We start from the raw sequence: 18,451 nt of genomic DNA, 5'->3' as shown, positions 1-18,451 counted from the left end.
ATCCACTTGTCAAAGTTTCTCTTGAAGAGGGTTAGCGAGGAGCTCTGTCTAATGTAGATTAGAATCTTGTTTCAGAGCATGGGAAGACTCTGGGACAGGAATCTATCCCTTCAGCACATCCTATTTATTGGTGTGGTGAGGTTTAGATCCCTAGAGCGTGTGGCTCTAGGTGATATGGTTCCTTTAGGTGGAGCATGTCCATCAATTCTGGGTTGGACATGGCCTTGTATGTCAGGCAGAGATCATCTCTGAGTAGGTGGTATGCAACCGAGTACAGCTGGAGTTTCTTCAGTCAAGCTGCATAGGGCATCTGTTTGAGGCCAGTTATCCTCTTGGTGAGGTACTTTTGTGGTCTTTCCAGCTGTTGCAGGTGTCTTGTAAGGTATATCCCAAATGGGGCGTTGTACTCTATGATGGGTCTGACGAGTGATGCGTAGAGGGGCACAATAACCTCTTTTGATCTGGATGCAAACTCTTTTGTGATTAGGTGGGCCACATAAAAGGATTTTCTAACCATTTTGGCAATGTGATTATCAAAGGAGAGGTTACTATCTACTTGGGTCCCCAGATCCCTTATTACGGCTTCTGTATTTAGGGGGATACCACCTATGTGGTAGTTTGAGGGTACTTTGTTTTTTCCAAAATGGATGACTATGCACTGTTTGGCATTTAGCTTGAGGCCATGGTTTTGACATCAGGTATCTGTCTCAGTGAGACCCTTTTAGAGGATATCTGTGTCAGCCGGAGAGTCATTTATAGCCCCTAGTTTGCAGTCATCTGTGAACTTGGTCAGCCATAGTCCTCCTGTGCTTGCCTGTACCTCTGAGAAGTATATGACGAACAGGAGGGGTCCTAGGACTGAGCCCTGGGGAATGCCACTTGTAACCGGTTTAGAGTAAGACCTAGCTCCCACAACTCTTACCATGTGGGTTGCGTCCGTGAGCCACTTAGCAACCCATCTCATGATGTAAGGGTTTATGTTCAGGCTGGTGAGCTTGTCTATAATACCTGAATGGGGAATGGTGTTGAAGGCCTTTGCGATGTCTAGGTAGGCTGTGTGGACCACCTTTCCCTCATCTATAGCCTTGGTAACTGTCTCAAAGAAGTCCACCAGGTTTAGCAGGCATGATCTGCCCTTAACAAAGCCAAACTGAGTAGGGTCCAGTGTTTGGAGGTTCCCAATGTCTCTGTTAATGAGATCCATCATGATGCGCTCCATAGCCTTGCAGACCAAACTAGTCAGACTTATAGGGCGATAGTTCCCAGGGTCTGTTGTGGCTCCATCTTTGTGGAGAGGAATAACCATTGCTGTGCGCCACTCTGTGGGCATGGAGCCTGTGGAGAGGCTGAGTTTGAACAGTGTGTTTAGGTGAGGGGTTAGTTCATCTTTGAGCTCATGTAGGATGCAGCCTGGGACACCGTCTGGTCCCATTGATGCTGTGTTTTTGTGTTTGGAGAGGGCCGTTTTAACCTGAGTGTCTGTGATTTCAGGGGCACTACATTCTTCTGGTATAGTTATGGGCCCTTTTGGGAGTGAGAGGGGGTGAAGTTTGCAATGAACCTGTCTGTCAAGATGTTGACTATATCAGTCAGTTCAGTGTATTTTGTGCCATTCTGCACTAACTCCAAGCAGATCTGAGAATTGCCACTTAGATTCTTGACATAGCTAAAGAATGCCTTGTGGTTATCTTTGGAGTCCTTGATAATTTTTCTTTCGAAGCTAGCCTTGGATGATTTTATGAGGGATCGTAGTTTATTGCTGATACTGATCAGGGATGTCTTCCCTTCTTGGGATTTTACTCTTTTCTGTACTAGTTTCCTCCTTCTATTGTATAGCTTGTTTATGGCACGGGTCCAAAAGACTGGATTCCTTTTCTTGGAGGAGTGAGTCTTGGTTTTGCTTGGGATAGCATGATTCATGCATTCTTGTAGGTGTCCTTAGAGTGCATTAGTAAAGGATTTTGCAGCTTGAACAGCGTTATCCTTTAGCATGGGGGTTTTGAAACTTTCCACCTCGGTCTTAAGTAACGTGAAGTTTGCTTTTGAAAAGTTTTTCATGGTGGTTTCTTTGACTGGGGGTGGGGGCGGAATGAGGCTATCCAGAGTGATTAGTTTATGGTCAGATCTAACCAGTGAGGGGTTGACCTCTGGTGTGGAACACCAGTCGCCCATGTTGGTGATGACCAGGTCCAATATGTTGTCACCTCTGGAGGGGGTGTTGACCAGTTGATCCAGGGCATTTGAGTTTATAAATTCTAGGAAATGTTGGACGAGGGAGTCAGTACTTGAGTAGTTCTCCCAGTTAATGTTCCGGTAATTGAAATCACCCAATATCAGGGTGTTTGGTAGGACCTTTATGTTTCCCAGTGTTTCCAGAAATGCGGAATGGGGGTCCTGGGACATGGTGGGTAATCTCTAGCAAGCTACAATTTGAACTGCAGTTTTGCCCATTGTTAGTTGCACGTGGATGATCTCTGAAGCATCTTGATGTGCCACTAACCTGGAGGTGTGGGTATCCTTGATGAATATGGATAAGCTCCCACCTTTTGTATTTTGGTCTGGGTTTTGTGGCTGAAATGTATGGTATGAGTTGTAGCCTGGTAGTGCTGGGGTGCTCTCTGAAGCCTTAAACCAGGTTTCTGTTACTGCACATATATTGATTTTCTCCATACTGAGGAGTGCCTCGAGTGCGTGCATTTTGACGTTTAGACTTCTGGCATTGAGTAGCATTACCCTCAATTTTTTGTTACTTGTGCTATTTACGGTGGTGGGTTTGTCTTTTGAGCCTTGCCTAAAAAAGGCACTATCGGGTTGGCAAGAGCCTTGGCCAGTATTCGAAAGCCTAAGGGTGACAGGTGCAAGCCGTCTCTAGTGAAGCAGCGTGGCTTGTCGAGCATGTCATCCCAGGCTGACAGACACTGGATCCCCTTTGAATGACACCAGAAGCTTAGCCAATTGTTGAAACTGATATTTTTTTCTTTATACCGTGGTATCATTCCTGGTGAGGGCAGGATGCTACTCAGGGTCAGGGTCATACCGGCCTGGGCTACATGATCAGAGAGCTCCTCCATGTCTATTTTCATGTAGTCCAGGGAGGTATGGCTCAGGTCATTCACACCAACATGGACAATGACAGAGCCATATTTGTACATGTTCTGGAGTGACCTGAGTGCTTGTGGAAGAAAGATACCCAGACAGTTCCAGTAGTAAGTAACAGGAGCAACAGGACTAATAAAAAATAATTTACAATCATAGTTAAATATGCTGGCAATAAAAGTAAACCATATAAACTGCTGAAGGAGGCAATTCTGGGTACATTGCTTGTGCTGTGAAAATCATTCTTGACTTGCATCAAACACTGAAGCAATACAGATAACACTGATTTCATGAATGACCTTTTAATTATGCCCTGTAGCCCATTCCCATCAAGGTATGTAAAAATAAATAAATAAATAAATATTTGGAGAAATGAAACAAAGCAATATGATTGGCTTAAGTCCAGCTTTGCTGTGAAAAACTTAGCAGTTTTTTTGGAAACCTAATAAATCATGAGCTTTAGACTCGATTCTCAGCTAAAGCGTCTTCTGTGTGGAGACATGCGTGAATGGGCGTACCTTCGTTGATGGTTGTGCATCAGAGCTGGCAACTCGGCACGGAAAAATCCCTTTTTAATATATAGGAAATATTTTACAAGGACCAAGGATATTAAAGTCACTTGACTCTAACTAATTAGGTCTAGTCAATGCTATATCAAAAGCCTATGAACGTTTGAAAGAATATTCTGACACTACAGGATGGATTATACTTCTGGCAGTACCCAAAGCTTGCTACTGAACCTATGACATACTCAAAGTTGTTGCTAACTCCTGCCAAAGCTATAGCAAGCTAAAAGAAAGAAAGAGAGATGAAATAGAAAAGCCTTCAATTCTGACACAGATGAGCGTGTTGCACAATGGAGAAAATGTGAAATACTCTCATGGATACATCAGAATAGTACTGAAGTTGTCACTGAATCAGCTCTTCACTGTAAATATCAGGCTACATGTTTGAAGAAAGTCCAGTGTTAAAATACAACACCTACAATGTGGTTTCAAGATGTCAGATCCACTGAAATTGAAATTGGCATCCATGAGAGCATCCTGTGAGACTGCTGGAGATCACAGCATAACAACGTTTTTCCCCATGGTAGTGGGTAAGAGCAAACATTCCCAAAGATTACCTCAGTTCACAAACCAGCAGCATAAACAGAGGTAGATACTGCAGAGTGCCTCTTCAAAAGCCATAAACCTACAGATAGCAAAATACCCTTGAAAGGCTTTGAGAGATGAAATAGAGAGAGCCGGTAAGTAATAATTGTCATAAACTATTGAATGAAAAGAATGCATCAAACCTGAGCAAAAACCTGATAGAAAGAAGTGGCACTGAAGCTGGATAAAGTAATAAAATGAATAGATAAAAAAGGGCGTGGTGAAACACCTCTAAGTAAAAATAAAAATACAGGAGTCTAAAAGCGACTGTGAGTAGAGACAGAGCCACCAATCTATCTTTCTAAGTAGATTTTGCTACCAATCTTTTTAGTTATAAATCGCTTGAGGTCTGTAAAGCTGAGGGTACATTTAAGTAGGTAGGTAAGCAAGTACAATCAGAATAAGAGATCAGAAAAAAGTAACAGTTAAATTGCTTCGTACCAACTATAGTGTTTGATATGAACAAGCTGTAATTCAGTATATTGTAAGAAAAACATCCAGCTGGAAAGTAAGAGAAAATAGCAGATCTGTTTTGTAAAATAACAGTTAACAAATAGCATATCACCTGAGAACGCTAAAACAATAGGATGTCATTGACTGAAGCAGCGGAGATAATTCAATGTATCATTAAATAGATAGAACTTTTCAAGTCCTCACAAATAACCAATATTTATCAATAGGTATTCTTCATGCAGATGTCCCTCAGGGATCAGTTTTAGGTCCTCTAATGTTCTCCTTATTTATTAATGGCATTATAGGTAAACATCTCTCATTAAACATTACATTATATGCTGGCTGTATTCTTCTACTAGAATCGCACTAGTCTCCCTTGAACCTTCAAAGCTCACTCCAGCACTCTTTCTCTAATATCTACACCTGGGCAGAGAATAGCAACCTCCCTATTAACCATAAAAAGATCAATCTAAAGCTGTTTTCTACCCCTAGCAAGCTACCACAACTGCCATACTTAAAAATACAAAACAACCATAACAACAGTATTCCCATGGTGTCTGAATAAAAAATACATAAATACGCCTTACTTTGGATCCCTCCCTGAATTTCAATATACACACTGACAATATAGTTACTAAAGTCCTAGTACAGCTAAACTGTGCTACAAAATAATCCTGTGTCTCATACTGTATGCATAGCACTTTGCAAAAAATATACTGTTTCCAAAAGTGGAATATAGGTTACCATGTTTAACTTTTCATCCAGCCTACAGTACACATAAGCCACAGATAGCAGAAAACAAAATATGTCAATTCACCCTACTTGAAGAATCTCTTACCTATTACTGCAACCTATTAAAAAAACTAAATTGGCTACCCACCACCTAATGGTCAACCTATATACTAGGCACATTGATATACAAGGTTCTAATTGACAGCAACTGCCTACCACTGCAGAGGAAGCTCCCCCAAAAGCAAGAGACTAATTCTGTAAGAAGTAGCCATGAACATGGGATAACATTCAGTAGGTACCTATCCAAAACAGTTATAAGAGAGTAAGCCTTTTCCATATTGGGCCCTGCATAGTGGAACAAACTCCCTTCTGTGATAACAAGTCAAAAGTCTCTCCAAGGGTATAACTCAACCCTTAAAGAACATCTCATCAGTGAAATAGCATATAATAAATTAATTTTTTTTAAATGTAACACGCAACCTAATTTATTGTATTATAATATAAATTCTGAACTGTAACTTGTACTTTAACCTATTTCACTGAATTAAGTATAACCAACATTATAATCCAATGCATAACCAGTACTATAACACATTGTATATAATATGCATAATAGATGTTCTGAACTGCATAATGCGGTTTGCTTTTACCTCAATGTTTTGTTATTTGTTTGCAGTTTGTCCTAGTACATCTGCAAAATGAATATATTCTACAGTCAATGAGCTACATGTTTATGTAATGTTTGCTTAATCTCACCATTGACAATTAAGATTAAGTATCTCTACTCTCGATGTGACTTTTGACCATGTTCAACATTATGCAATTAAAATTGTACAATTAAGTGATTACCTAAGTTATTGCCATGTATAAATTTTCTGTACTATTGTCTAATTTTCTGTAGTATTGCCTCTAGCTTGGGTCATGACTGAAAAGGTTCTTTGGACTGGCTCACTTACTCTGTTAAAAAAACAATAAATACACAAAAACGTTGGCAAGTCCATTGACTAAATATGGCAATTTTTAGAATACTGCTGACTAAGCTTGAAATTAAAGATGACTGATTAAAGAAATTAAGGGTTAGCTTCTACATGCATTTTCATGGATCATCTCCTGACTGTCATATTTACTGCCTGGACTTGTCATAATATTGATTACTTTAATGGCAAATTGAATGATCTTCTCTACTTTTAATTAATGACCTGCTGCTGTTTGTGTGCTTAGATTATCTTAGATTAGACTGTGTTTTGTGGACTTCTCATAATATTTATTAATATAATGGTATATTGAATGTAATTACACCCTATTGTATAAAATGCTATTTTATTCAAAGATCTATTTTCTTTCATTGTTTGCATGCTGGGTTATAGCTTGCATGTATCAAATCTTATTGTACTTCTTTTAATAATTTGTAAAGCACTTTTGCTCATATGTGATAACAGATTGCAACCTGTTTCTTAAATTGTTTTGTATATGTATTGCTTTTACTATTCTGTTTCCATCAAAAATGGGCTTTGCTAGTTGTCCTAACCTAGTTAACAAAATACAGCCTCTCTCAACTGTCCAGATTTTCACATAATGTCCAGATTTCTACCTCATATTTTGGTCTGTCATAAAATCTGTGGATTCCTGGCAAATCACTGAAGAATGAAGTCACTAAATAATGATATATATTTTTTAATTTAAGACTTCATATCCTTCAGAAAATGTATGCTAACAAAATTTCTGTTATTTTAGTGATTTTCTAAGTTTGTTGAAACAGTATTTAAAATCTGTCCCTGGTCTTGGTCCTTTGTCCCACAATAATTTCAGGCTTTGTCCAGATTTCTATTACTAAGAGGTTGAGAGGTAGGATACAGACAGACATACAGACAAACAGACAAGCAAGCACGCAGATGGGTAAATACATAAAACAGAATTTAATTGCTGGTATATAAAACACTATAGGCAATTCACAATAAAGGAACAGCGTGTTCAGGGTACTGCAGAAATAGACTAGATGTTATTTTAAAAACCAGCTAGAGCAACAAAAAACCCTCATTTGCAGGTCCCTGTGTCCACAGCAAAACTACAGCAAAGTATCCAGAAACAACAGGAGGACACAGGATCGGCTCCATATTATAAAACTTTAATCAGGCACAAGTGCTTTCACATCTGCTTCTTCAGGTGCATACAAACAAACTGAAACCAGTCATACTTTTAAACATTGCTGAATGCATCACATGACAACAATTTGTCACATGACTATATACATTCCATTACTATAAATATTAAAGCTGTATAGTAACCACAGAATAACTAAATATTAAAGAAAAACCTTAATGTACATTTTTTTTTCCTTTGTGCAACATAGACATACATTATTAAAATACATATTCTTAAAAACAGTTACATTACTTACGTAGAGGTCTGGCCTTTAACTTTCGTCTCAGTGGTATTTGTTCATTGAGACCATGTCCCATATCAGCTCTAAATAAAACTATCCATCTAGCTTCCAGTTCCACTGTTTTATTACATGTGTCCACCCCACCCAAACTCACAAAACTCCTAGCAATGGCCATAAACTTAAATGTATGTTGACTATTAGTGTTCATAACATGTTTGGCCAGAGCATTACTTCTGCTTTGTTTGCCTATGTGATAAATGTGTTCTCTAATCCTCTCCTTAAGTGTACGGTCTGTTTTCCCAATATACAATTTCTTGCAAATTATATAATGGGCAAGTTACACTATATACTGTGTATCACATGTAGCTTGTACTTTAAATTTATATGGCAGGTACTGATCTGGATGCAGAAATTCATTGCTTATATCTATATACCCACAATATGAACATTTACCACAAGGCTTAGTTCCCATTCCACCCACAGTGTTTTCTTTTCTCTGGATACACATAAGTATCTTTTCAAAGACTTTTGATTTCTAAACAAAAATTAGGTTCATTCTCTATCCATTTTATGACCGTCTTATCAGTGGTCAGTATCCCCCAATGTTTACGTATACTGTTCATATAAGACGCGACATCACTAGAAAAGCTTAATGGCACTTTTAACTTTGGGAAATCACCACTGGTCTCTTTTTCCTCAGACCATCTATCCGAATAATAAGGTCTAGCCTTAGTATGTCACAAGTTAACTACTTCTTTCATCTGTTTCTGTATGTCTCTCTCCCCATAACCTTTGGCCAGTAATTCATTCCTTGTATTATTCAATTGTTGATGGAAATCTACATCCCTCACATTCAACCTAGATGCTCTGAAAACCTGATTCCTAATGACATTGCCAAACACATAGGTGGGGTGCATACTTCCGCTATTTAAAAGATGGTTAACATGACATTCCTTCCTGTACAAACATGTGTATATGCTCCCTTTTTCAATATTTACTTAAACATCCAAAAACTTTATTCCTATAACTACAGTAATTACTAAAATCCATTCCCATAACCAGTAACAAATTTCTCCAACTTACAATAAAACCTGATCTTATAACCTTACTGTCTTGTCATCTAAACCACTTCTTCCTTCATCCAATTATCGCTCTCATATCTGGTGATATACATCCTAACCCAGGCCCTTCCACCATAGCCACCACAAATAAATCCTTGTTACTTACTTCTTTAAACTCCCAAAGCATAGTAAACAAAGTCCCAAACCTTCATGCTTGGCTCATACACAATAAACCTGACATCCTATCTATTTCTGAAACCTGGTTGAAACCACGTATAAAGGACTCTGAAATAATTCCTCCAAACTACTCCATCATAAGAAAAGACAGGCCTCACAAAAAAGGTGGAGGAGTAGCTCTCCTCTACTCATCATCCCTAATAGTTACTCCCTACAATAAACCTATACCACACTTTAACAATGCCGAACTTCTTCTTACTCTACTACAAATCAATAATCACAAACACATGTCTTGCTTCCCTCTATATCCCCCCAGGGGATAATATTCCCACACTTGAACTCATCATTTCGTGGCTTTCTAGTAACATTAGTAATGAAACCATAATCCTAGGAGACGTGAACATTAACTGGGCCTGCATTCAGTCTCCAACAAACTCCATTAACATCAACCTCTACAATTTCTCACAGCTAATCAGTTCCATAACTCGCCCTGCAAAAAATCTCTCCAGTGGAAGTATCCTGGATTGGATCCTTGTTTCCCATCCTCACTATTTCTCCAATAGTGGCACTCTTCCCGATCCCCTTAGTGACCACATACCCATCTTTACCCACCGACTTCCCTCTATCTTACATCGAACCCATAACTATATTACTATTCGTGACCAAAAAAAATTCAACCCAACAACCTTCTCGAACTCCTTACAAGCAATTAATTGGAACTGTCTAAAAACACTACCACTAGACAGTGCAGTTTCCCACTTTAACTCGATATTCCTAAAAATATTGGACTCCCAGGCCCCCTTAAGGACAAAGAGAATAAAAACAAAATCAGCCCCCTGGCTTTCCAAAAATACTCTTGCTAGCATGAGACATAGAGATAAAGTCTGGGCACGCTACCAGAAAAATATGACACCACTGCTCCACAATGAATATAAAATGCTTCGAAATAAAGTAAAAAATCTCATCACTTCTGATCGACAAAACTACTTCTCTACTCTCCAAAACCATAATAAAAACAACCCTCAGAAATTCTGGAAAGGCATCTCTAGTCTCCTTCACCCTAGTAAACCAGATTCTCCCACCCCCGACTCAAATGCTCCAGAATTAGTCTTGGCCACACAATTTAACTCCTTTTTTATTGACTGTATTTCCAAATTGACCTCTTCATTCCCCAACACCACTACTCTCCACAATACTCCCTCACCCACCCCTACTACTCCCCATTCCCCATCTACCAAATCCTCTACCTCCTCTTCTACACAAACTTCTCCCTCATCTCAATCACCCCCTAATTCCCCCTCTCCTGACTCTCCCTTATTCTCATTAAAACCCATACCTACATCTACTATAAAAAAACTCCTTCTGAAATTGAAGCCATGTACCAATGCTCCTGATAATATCCCTTCTTACTTTCTTAGTATAGCTGCAGAAACACTTGCCTACCCCATTAGCATCTTAATAAACCGTTCCATTCAAGAATCTACAGTACCTCAAATCTGGAAACAGGCCTTTATCTTACCTCTACACAAAGGTGGTAACAATAACAATGTAACAAATTTCTGCCCCATAGCTATCCTGTCCCCTATCTCTAAAATCCTAGAAAAATGTGCCCAACTTCAACTCCTTCCATATCTCCTAGATAATCACCTCATAACTCCCACACAAAACGGATTCAGACCAAATCATAGCACCATGACAGCCCTCCTCTCCTTCCTTGAACTTGTAAATAAAGCTTGTGATTCTGGCCAATTTGTCTCTACCCTGCTACTTGACCTCTCCAAAGCCTTTGATACTATATCACACAGCCTGCTTTTAGCTAAACTCTCTGAACTTAATCTATCTCCCTCCTCCTTGAGTTGGTTCTCTAGCTACTTATCCAACAGAAATCAAGCAGTAAAATGGAAGAAAGCCACCTCCCCATTCCTTAGTACCCCTACAGGAGTTCCTCAAGGCTCCATACTGGGTCCCCTTCTCTTTAATATATTTATAAACAATTTCCACAAATCTATCCCATTCTCAAACATCATCTAATATGCAGATGATTCAACTATCATCTGTTCTGCCACTTCTATCACTATACTTCAAAAACTAACTCAAGATGCCTTCTCTACCACAGAGCAATGGATGTTAAGTAACCATCTAGCTCTTAATGCTTCCAAGACCAAACTAATGATATTTTCTCCTTCTAAATTTACTCCTTTTGATATGAACACATTCTCAATCACTAGTCAAAATAACTCACCTCTAGAAATAGTGTCAGAGACTAAGTTACTTGGGGTCCAAATTGATAACCAACTTAAATTTAACTCTCACCTACAACTAAATATCAAAAAAACCCATCAGAAACTAGGCATGCTTTACAGACAGAATCCCTACCTCACACCTGCCACTAAAATTACTCTCTCCACTTGCTTCCTTATCCCCTCCCTTCTCTATGGTGCCCCACTCCTAACAAATCTTCAGTCCTCTTTAAAAAAACAGCTCTCCTGTTGCTACAACAAAATCGCAAAATTTGCCACCAGCCATAGGTCCTCCACCCATCATTGTTCCTCCCTCCAGAAACTACAATGGCTAGAACTTCCCAATCAACTAACTTACATTCAACTAACTCTAGCCCACAAGCTTATTCTCAACCCCTCCCTCTGTCCATCCCTTTCATCTGCCTTTAAAATGCACCTACCCAACAGAGTATTAAGGTCAAACAATCAAAACCTACTAGAAGTGCATAAACCTACTCACCCCCCAGGCAGAAACCTTCTATCCTTCAGCCTAGCTCGCCATTGGAACTCCCTACCACCTTCCATCCGCACCACCTCCAACCACTCTACTTTCAAAAAATCTCTTCATTCACATCTAGCATCACAGTGGGAATGCTCTTGCTCCCACCCTACATAACTAACTCTGTCCTCTCACCTCCCCTTCTCCTTCCTGCTAACTTCCCTACTATACCTTAGAATTGCATAAAATCTACTAGACAGGCCCTTAAGTCTACTTCCCCCACTATGCAGTGTCCTTTAGCATCACATTGTACAATTCCTTAGTTAGTATGATTCCTCTCAAAGCTGTATTCATTGCTATATTTGTTGTACTATTGTTGTATATTCTTCTCAATCTGTATTAATTGTTATTTTTTGCGCATAATTTGTTTTTAAAAAAAAATTTTTTGCTTCCTTATTTTGTATAACTTTCATTACTACCTGCTGTACCTATATTGTTCTGTTACATGTATCTTTTTTTTGCTTTTTTGGAGCTTTTCTCCCCAGGACTCCATTGAAAACGGGTTCTTTATGGCCCAATGGACTATCCTGGTAAACCAACTGCAATAAATAAATAAATAAATAAAATAAATAAATAAATAAATAAATGCATCACTTTGATGAACCATAGAAAAAAACCTAATATTATTGCATTAGATGCTGTCTAAAATATATGTGAGGGATGTCTCTATAGTATAGAAGGATAAAGCCTTGACACTATCTCAGATGACCTGCTTGAGTGGTGCCATAGGTATCTGTAAGAGATGGGTGGAGATGAGGGTGTGAGTGGCTCTCATTGGCCTGCCCATTGCCAGCAGGAGGCAGTTCAACCCACTGCCATGCTCTCCACATCAGTGTTACTGAGGCATAACAGTCAGCATTAAGGGTTGATATGACACCATACTGCAAATAATCCCATAGTTCTTTAAATGTACCCATTGTAATATGCCCCATCCCAGATAACAGTGATTGTAGATATAGCTGACTTGTGGAGATATTAGACTGGGAAGGGGGTAGGCCCCTCATGATTGGGAGTATGTCCAGCCATAATACCTACCTCTTGCTTCTGAAGAGAATGAATGAGCATATAAGTGGCACAGGAAAATAACTTTCTTAGGTGGCGTAAGCCAGGGAACCTTGCTGGCTAGGCTTACGTAGGCCCTCGGACTGCTAGCCTAGTACCTACCTATGAACCTATGAACCTATAAGGCTTGTTATCCCAGTCAGGGAACAAATAGGCTATACAGTGCTCACCCCACCCAAGGAGTCAACTGACCTGGCAATCACCCTGTAGGAAGAACAAATTACTTAAATGGGTCTACGAAGAGCAGCCATTGAGTAGGTCACATATTGCTTTAAAAAGAAAAAAATAAGTAAAGAACAAAATAAATACTTAGAACAGTGGTTCATAGCAGTAATAGGTGATGACATTAAAACAATGTTTACCAGCTTTCCAGATACCAAAAGTGGAACACTGGTATGTGGCCAAACATGCAATGTCACAGTTAGTGTGGCTGAAACTTTACTTTTTGTAAAGCATTAAAAAATAATATGACTATAATACGTTTAAATTAGTGATAATAGATAATAACAGTATGCCAGCTTTAATCCTCTGTTATAATTCTTTAGCCAAACTATCATCTTGTATGTTTGACCATGATCATACCTTTCAATTTATATTTCATTTTGAGGACAGTTTTTTTCACTTTTAGTCTAAAAATTGTTTCATACTGCTGTACATTGAAAGGGTCTGTCAAACACTCACCTTTAACAATTTTTTATATTAAACTTGTGTTGTAAATAAACCATATTGACTCATCAGAAGATGTTTTTGTTACTATGAAAAAAACATTTGTTAACCATTCAGTGAACTTCATAAATAAAGTTGTTAATAAATGCATTATTCACTATTTTGGGGATAGAAGGTCATGAGCTATGACCTCAGTGATGTCTTCCAGATAACTTGTCTGCTAACCCAAACTTGCAGAGATTGATACAGAAACCATGAACCAGACGAGCTCACCCCAGCCTAACAATATGATGTAGTTAAGAATCTATGTAAGTCCACATCCTAAAGCTTATCTATAGCATTGGGAACTGAGTTGCAACAGCCCTCATTCCTGTATAAAAAAGGGAATATAAACACTTGGAATGCTTGCTCAGAGATCAAAGATCAATGTGATTTAAGAATTAAATATTACAGATCATTGTAGTTCTTAGAAACACAGTCAAAAGCAACTGATTTGCATAAGAAACTCTTTGCATCTAGCATCTTGATAGAAAGGTCAAAGTTAAAGCACAAAAGCAAAAATAACTGCATAATCAAGGTGTAATGCTTTAGGAGGCCAGGAGACCTAAATATGTAAAAAAACAGATGATTTTAATACATGCTCCAAAATTAGATTTGCAGACAAGTTAAGTATTTCTGTTCTTTTTCAAAATACAGGACTTTATCAAAACTAATTTGTTACATGATCCAACTTGTACCAATCAAAACATGTCAACCTCAAAGTTATAGTACATGACTTAGAACCAAGTTCAGAAAACGGTAACCAAAAGTAATTGCAAATTTTAATAATAATGCCCAGGGAAATCCACTGAAATATACTAAGCTTGTATAAAATTTGTAAAAAAAATGTTTCAGTTCTAAGCCAGTTTTACAGTTGCAAATAACAATAATAATTTCCAGGGAAATCCAGTGAAACATCATTAGTAAAATTCATAAAAAGTTTCAATTCTAAGCCAGTTTTAAGACCTTAATTAATTAAAAACTGCATTAATCATTTCATTCTGTAATATTCAATCTTTTGACCATATATAAAAAAATAATATGATAAATCATGTGTACTTTCCCTGTAAACTTACAACTTAGCAGCCTGCATATTAAGTACGGGAGCTATATAAATGTTCATGTAACCCATGCAGGATTCTGGCTTTAAGCCTAAATTGCAACAAAAGTTCCTGGTATTCCAGTTTATTTTCCCATCTATCCCCTAGGATCTGAAACCACAATTTCCAAAATAACAAATACAAACTTCCAAAATCATGTATATGCAATGGAATGTTTGAGCAATGTATTTTAGTGCTCTTTTTATCAATATCATAGAGATGTTCATATATTCTTTCACACAGGGCCCTTTCAGTTTTTCCCAAGTAATAACTTGAAAAGGTATTACATATGGCTAAATAAGCTGAGCCTTTACTATAACAATTTCCATTTTGTGAAAAAAATAACCTTTCCTTCTACATTTTCAAACAAAATGTATTGCCTGTGAAAATAAAAGAATACTGCCTGTAATACCAACACATTTTTTGCATGCCTTTCCTCTTTTATACACCATTTTCTATCTGCACGTTTCTTTTCTACTTAATTCTTGACATTGTGTTCTGTCTTAAAAGCAAAACAAGATTTCTCATGCACTGTTTCAAAACTGGAAACATTTTTGGTAATTATATTCATGACAGCTTGACTTACCAAGTTGTATTGTATAACCAGGGCTATATTAAAAGGCCCTTTTATATCTATGTTGACATTGGATATATCCTATCATTAAGAACTGTTATTTGTTGCAGTCCAACTCCCAAAATTTGAGAAAATCATGTTGCTCTTTTCCCTAATTTCCTTACTGATATCCAAAATCAGCTTTTTATGATACCCTCTATCTAAAAATATAAGAGCAAGTTTATTACTGTCTATAACAAATGTATAATTATATGACCATTTGTGTTAATCAAATGAATTGCCCTTTATGTATTCCCTTCTTTAACTTATCAGGGTGAAAACTATCGAAATATAAATACCTATTGATGAAAGTTGATTTTTAGTACATATTTGGTAAAAATGTTCTATACACCTTGGAAATACAAGTATCCAAATAATTAACCCAGTTATTATAAAAATAATGGATGAATTTAAATAATTTAATTGTACTATTAATGAACTCTATAGAAGCCTCAATAGACTCTTGTGAGCCATTCCAAATAATAAAAATATCATCAAGATATTTTAGATAAAGTGTGCAATATTTCTAATAGATAAAAAATATACTTCCTCTCACAAGCATAACTGTTTGTGAGCATAGAAGCACAGGCAACACACAATACAATACCTTCAGTTTGCTTGTAAGTCCCCCCCAAATATATATAAAATTGTTGTCCAAGACAACTTCTAAACATTCTATAATGACTTTGATCTTATAACTACTTAATAAGTCGGATTCCAAAAGTGATTCATGAAACAAAACCATCCTTATTCCTGAGGGATACAGGTAAAAAGATCAACTATATCACTGGTCGGGAACCCAACATTACCATGGCACAAATCTTTTGTTAACATTCCAAGGAAATCCAAGGAATATGTGTAGAAACAGTAAACTCAGTTAATACTCCATGTTGAAACAAGGCAAAAACAAGTTGCTGAAGATTTCAATTCACACCAAACTGCTACAGGACAGCAATTTATTAAAAATATGTTAGTGCTTTCACAATGATAAACATTGCTTCATCAGACAAACCTACATCTTCAGCAATCAGTTATATACACAATTTGAAAACACAATAAACCAATTACAACTAACAACCACTTTAAAAATACAACCCCTCATCAAGAAGCATACACACTTAAAGTAAAGTCTTATTGCATTACTCTAAAGCATAGCCCCATCACTTCAGCTTCCTGGATTTCAAAACAGGTTTCAATGGAACTGAATCATTCAATCCAAGCCCACAATGAGCCCTCAGCCTCAGAATCCACTGCAGTTCAATATTCTCAGTTCTGTTTGTCAGATCAACCATTCTGACATTCTCTTTCAAAACATGTAAAACTTGAAAACTAAAAACTGTTTTCCTACCTAGAAATGAGATTCCTCACAATTTGAAAAAGACTCTGCAAAGATAAGTAAGTCTTCTAAAGATGGAAAAATGTGGACAGCCTGTAGTCTGCAATGAGCTATAATTGGAGTTAGACACTTTATGAACAATTTTGGTGCAATGGCTAGTCCAAATGATAAAGCAGAAAACTGCTAATGTGATGACACACATTACTTTAAAGAAACACCTAAAGTCTGGATGAATAGGTATGTTGTGATAAGCATTCTTTAAATCTAATGCTACAAGGAAACATGAATGAGAATGAAGAGGTTAATAGGTTGTAAAGTAATAGCATTTTGAATTTGGGCACTATCAAGAATAAATTTAGGAAAGAAAGAACCAGAAATGGTCTCCAAGATTTTTCTTTCTTTGGCACTAAAAACATCCTTGAATAAAACCTCTTTCCCACCTAGAAAGAGGGAACTGGTTCTAGCACTCCCTGGGACAACATGTGATGAAGGGCAGATGGAAACAAAAGAGTCTAGTCTGGTCTAGACAATAAAGAATTACCCCCTGGAAAGTAGGAGTTCCCTCCCAGTGCTATATGTAACCCTGATGAATAATCTTCAGAACCTGTTTGTCTGAAATGTCTGTTGCAAAAAAGAAAAGTAGAAATTCAGACTTTCTGGAAAAAAGGGACTGCCAGGGTGGGAAGGGGGAAGAACATCTCTCAAATAGTCCTCCAGACTTATTAGGCTATCTTTGGTTTTGGAAGCTTCCAGAATTCTTGGAACTTCCTTGCCATTTCTTCTTAAATGTCTTTTAACCTATATTTTGTTGAGACTGTTTATTTTGCTTCATACCAAAACTGGAAAAGGAGTTAGATTTTCCCTTGGAAAACTTGGAAAAGGAGGGCTGAAAGTTTTGGAGATTCCCTATATCAACTTACCCCTTTCATCACATTTTTGATCACATCTGCAGCAAAGGGTTTAAATTTCTGTCCAAAGGAGTATCTTAAAAACTCACTTTTAACATCATCTGGCAGGTTCTGAAAAAGCAACCATACAAACCTCGAAGAAGTATCAATAGAATCATACACACAAGTAGTGACTTGCACAATAAAAGAAATTAAATTATATAAGCACATTTTACTAAGAAACTGCAGATAAAACATTCATAATGCTTTCACAGTTAGAGCAAACCTTAACATACCAGCCTAACAATTCAAAATTCTGAAAAATCAAAGTTTCAGAAACATATACTTTTTTCCCATGCATATCAATAATCTTCCAGTCATCAGAAAGAGAAGGATTCAAACTAATTAAGTATTTAGCAGCAGAGGGATTAACTAAAGCTATAACTGCTGGATAAGGTTTGGGAAGAGTGCATAAAAACGTAAAAGAATGAGAAACTTTATACATCCTATCTGCCTTTTTAGGGGCAGTAGGCTGACTATCAGGAAAATTGCAAGCAGTAGCACACACATCTTCTAAAGCCAGAAGCATAGCTGGTTCAAGTAGCACTCCACCCCCTCTACTCTTTAAGTGATGAGAGTAAAAAAGAAAGAAACATAACTTTATTGTAATAAGCTGATCCATATACTGTAAGCAATTGGCTTATTACAGTTAGATCTACAATCCTCACCCAACCTCATCCATTGAAGAGCAAACAAAACAAAAATGGACATTCCATTTACTGGCACAAGAACCAGATGCAGAACACACCCCATCCCTCCTGCTCCTGCCATTCTGGTCTCGTTTCTATGCCCTGCTCCCAACCCTCCATCAACATAATTCCTTTTAAATGTACTGAATACTTGGTAAAAGATGAATC

At 37.6% G+C, this 18,451-nt stretch overlaps 1 protein-coding gene across 8 annotated transcripts in view; it reads left to right on the top strand.

Moving 5' to 3' along the window:
* The window catches only part of ABLIM3 (actin binding LIM protein family member 3), a 3,936,655-nt gene that overhangs the window by 3,407,142 nt on the left and 511,062 nt on the right, over positions 1 to 18,451 (top strand). The gene's annotated exons all lie outside the window — the stretch shown is intronic.

This window comes from Protopterus annectens, chromosome 4.part0, assembly GCF_019279795.1.
Source record: "Protopterus annectens isolate FY-2018-M chromosome 4.part0, PAN1.0, whole genome shotgun sequence".
NCBI lineage: Eukaryota > Metazoa > Chordata > Ceratodontiformes > Protopteridae > Protopterus > Protopterus annectens.
This window is presented reverse-complemented; position numbering and strand designations above follow the sequence as displayed.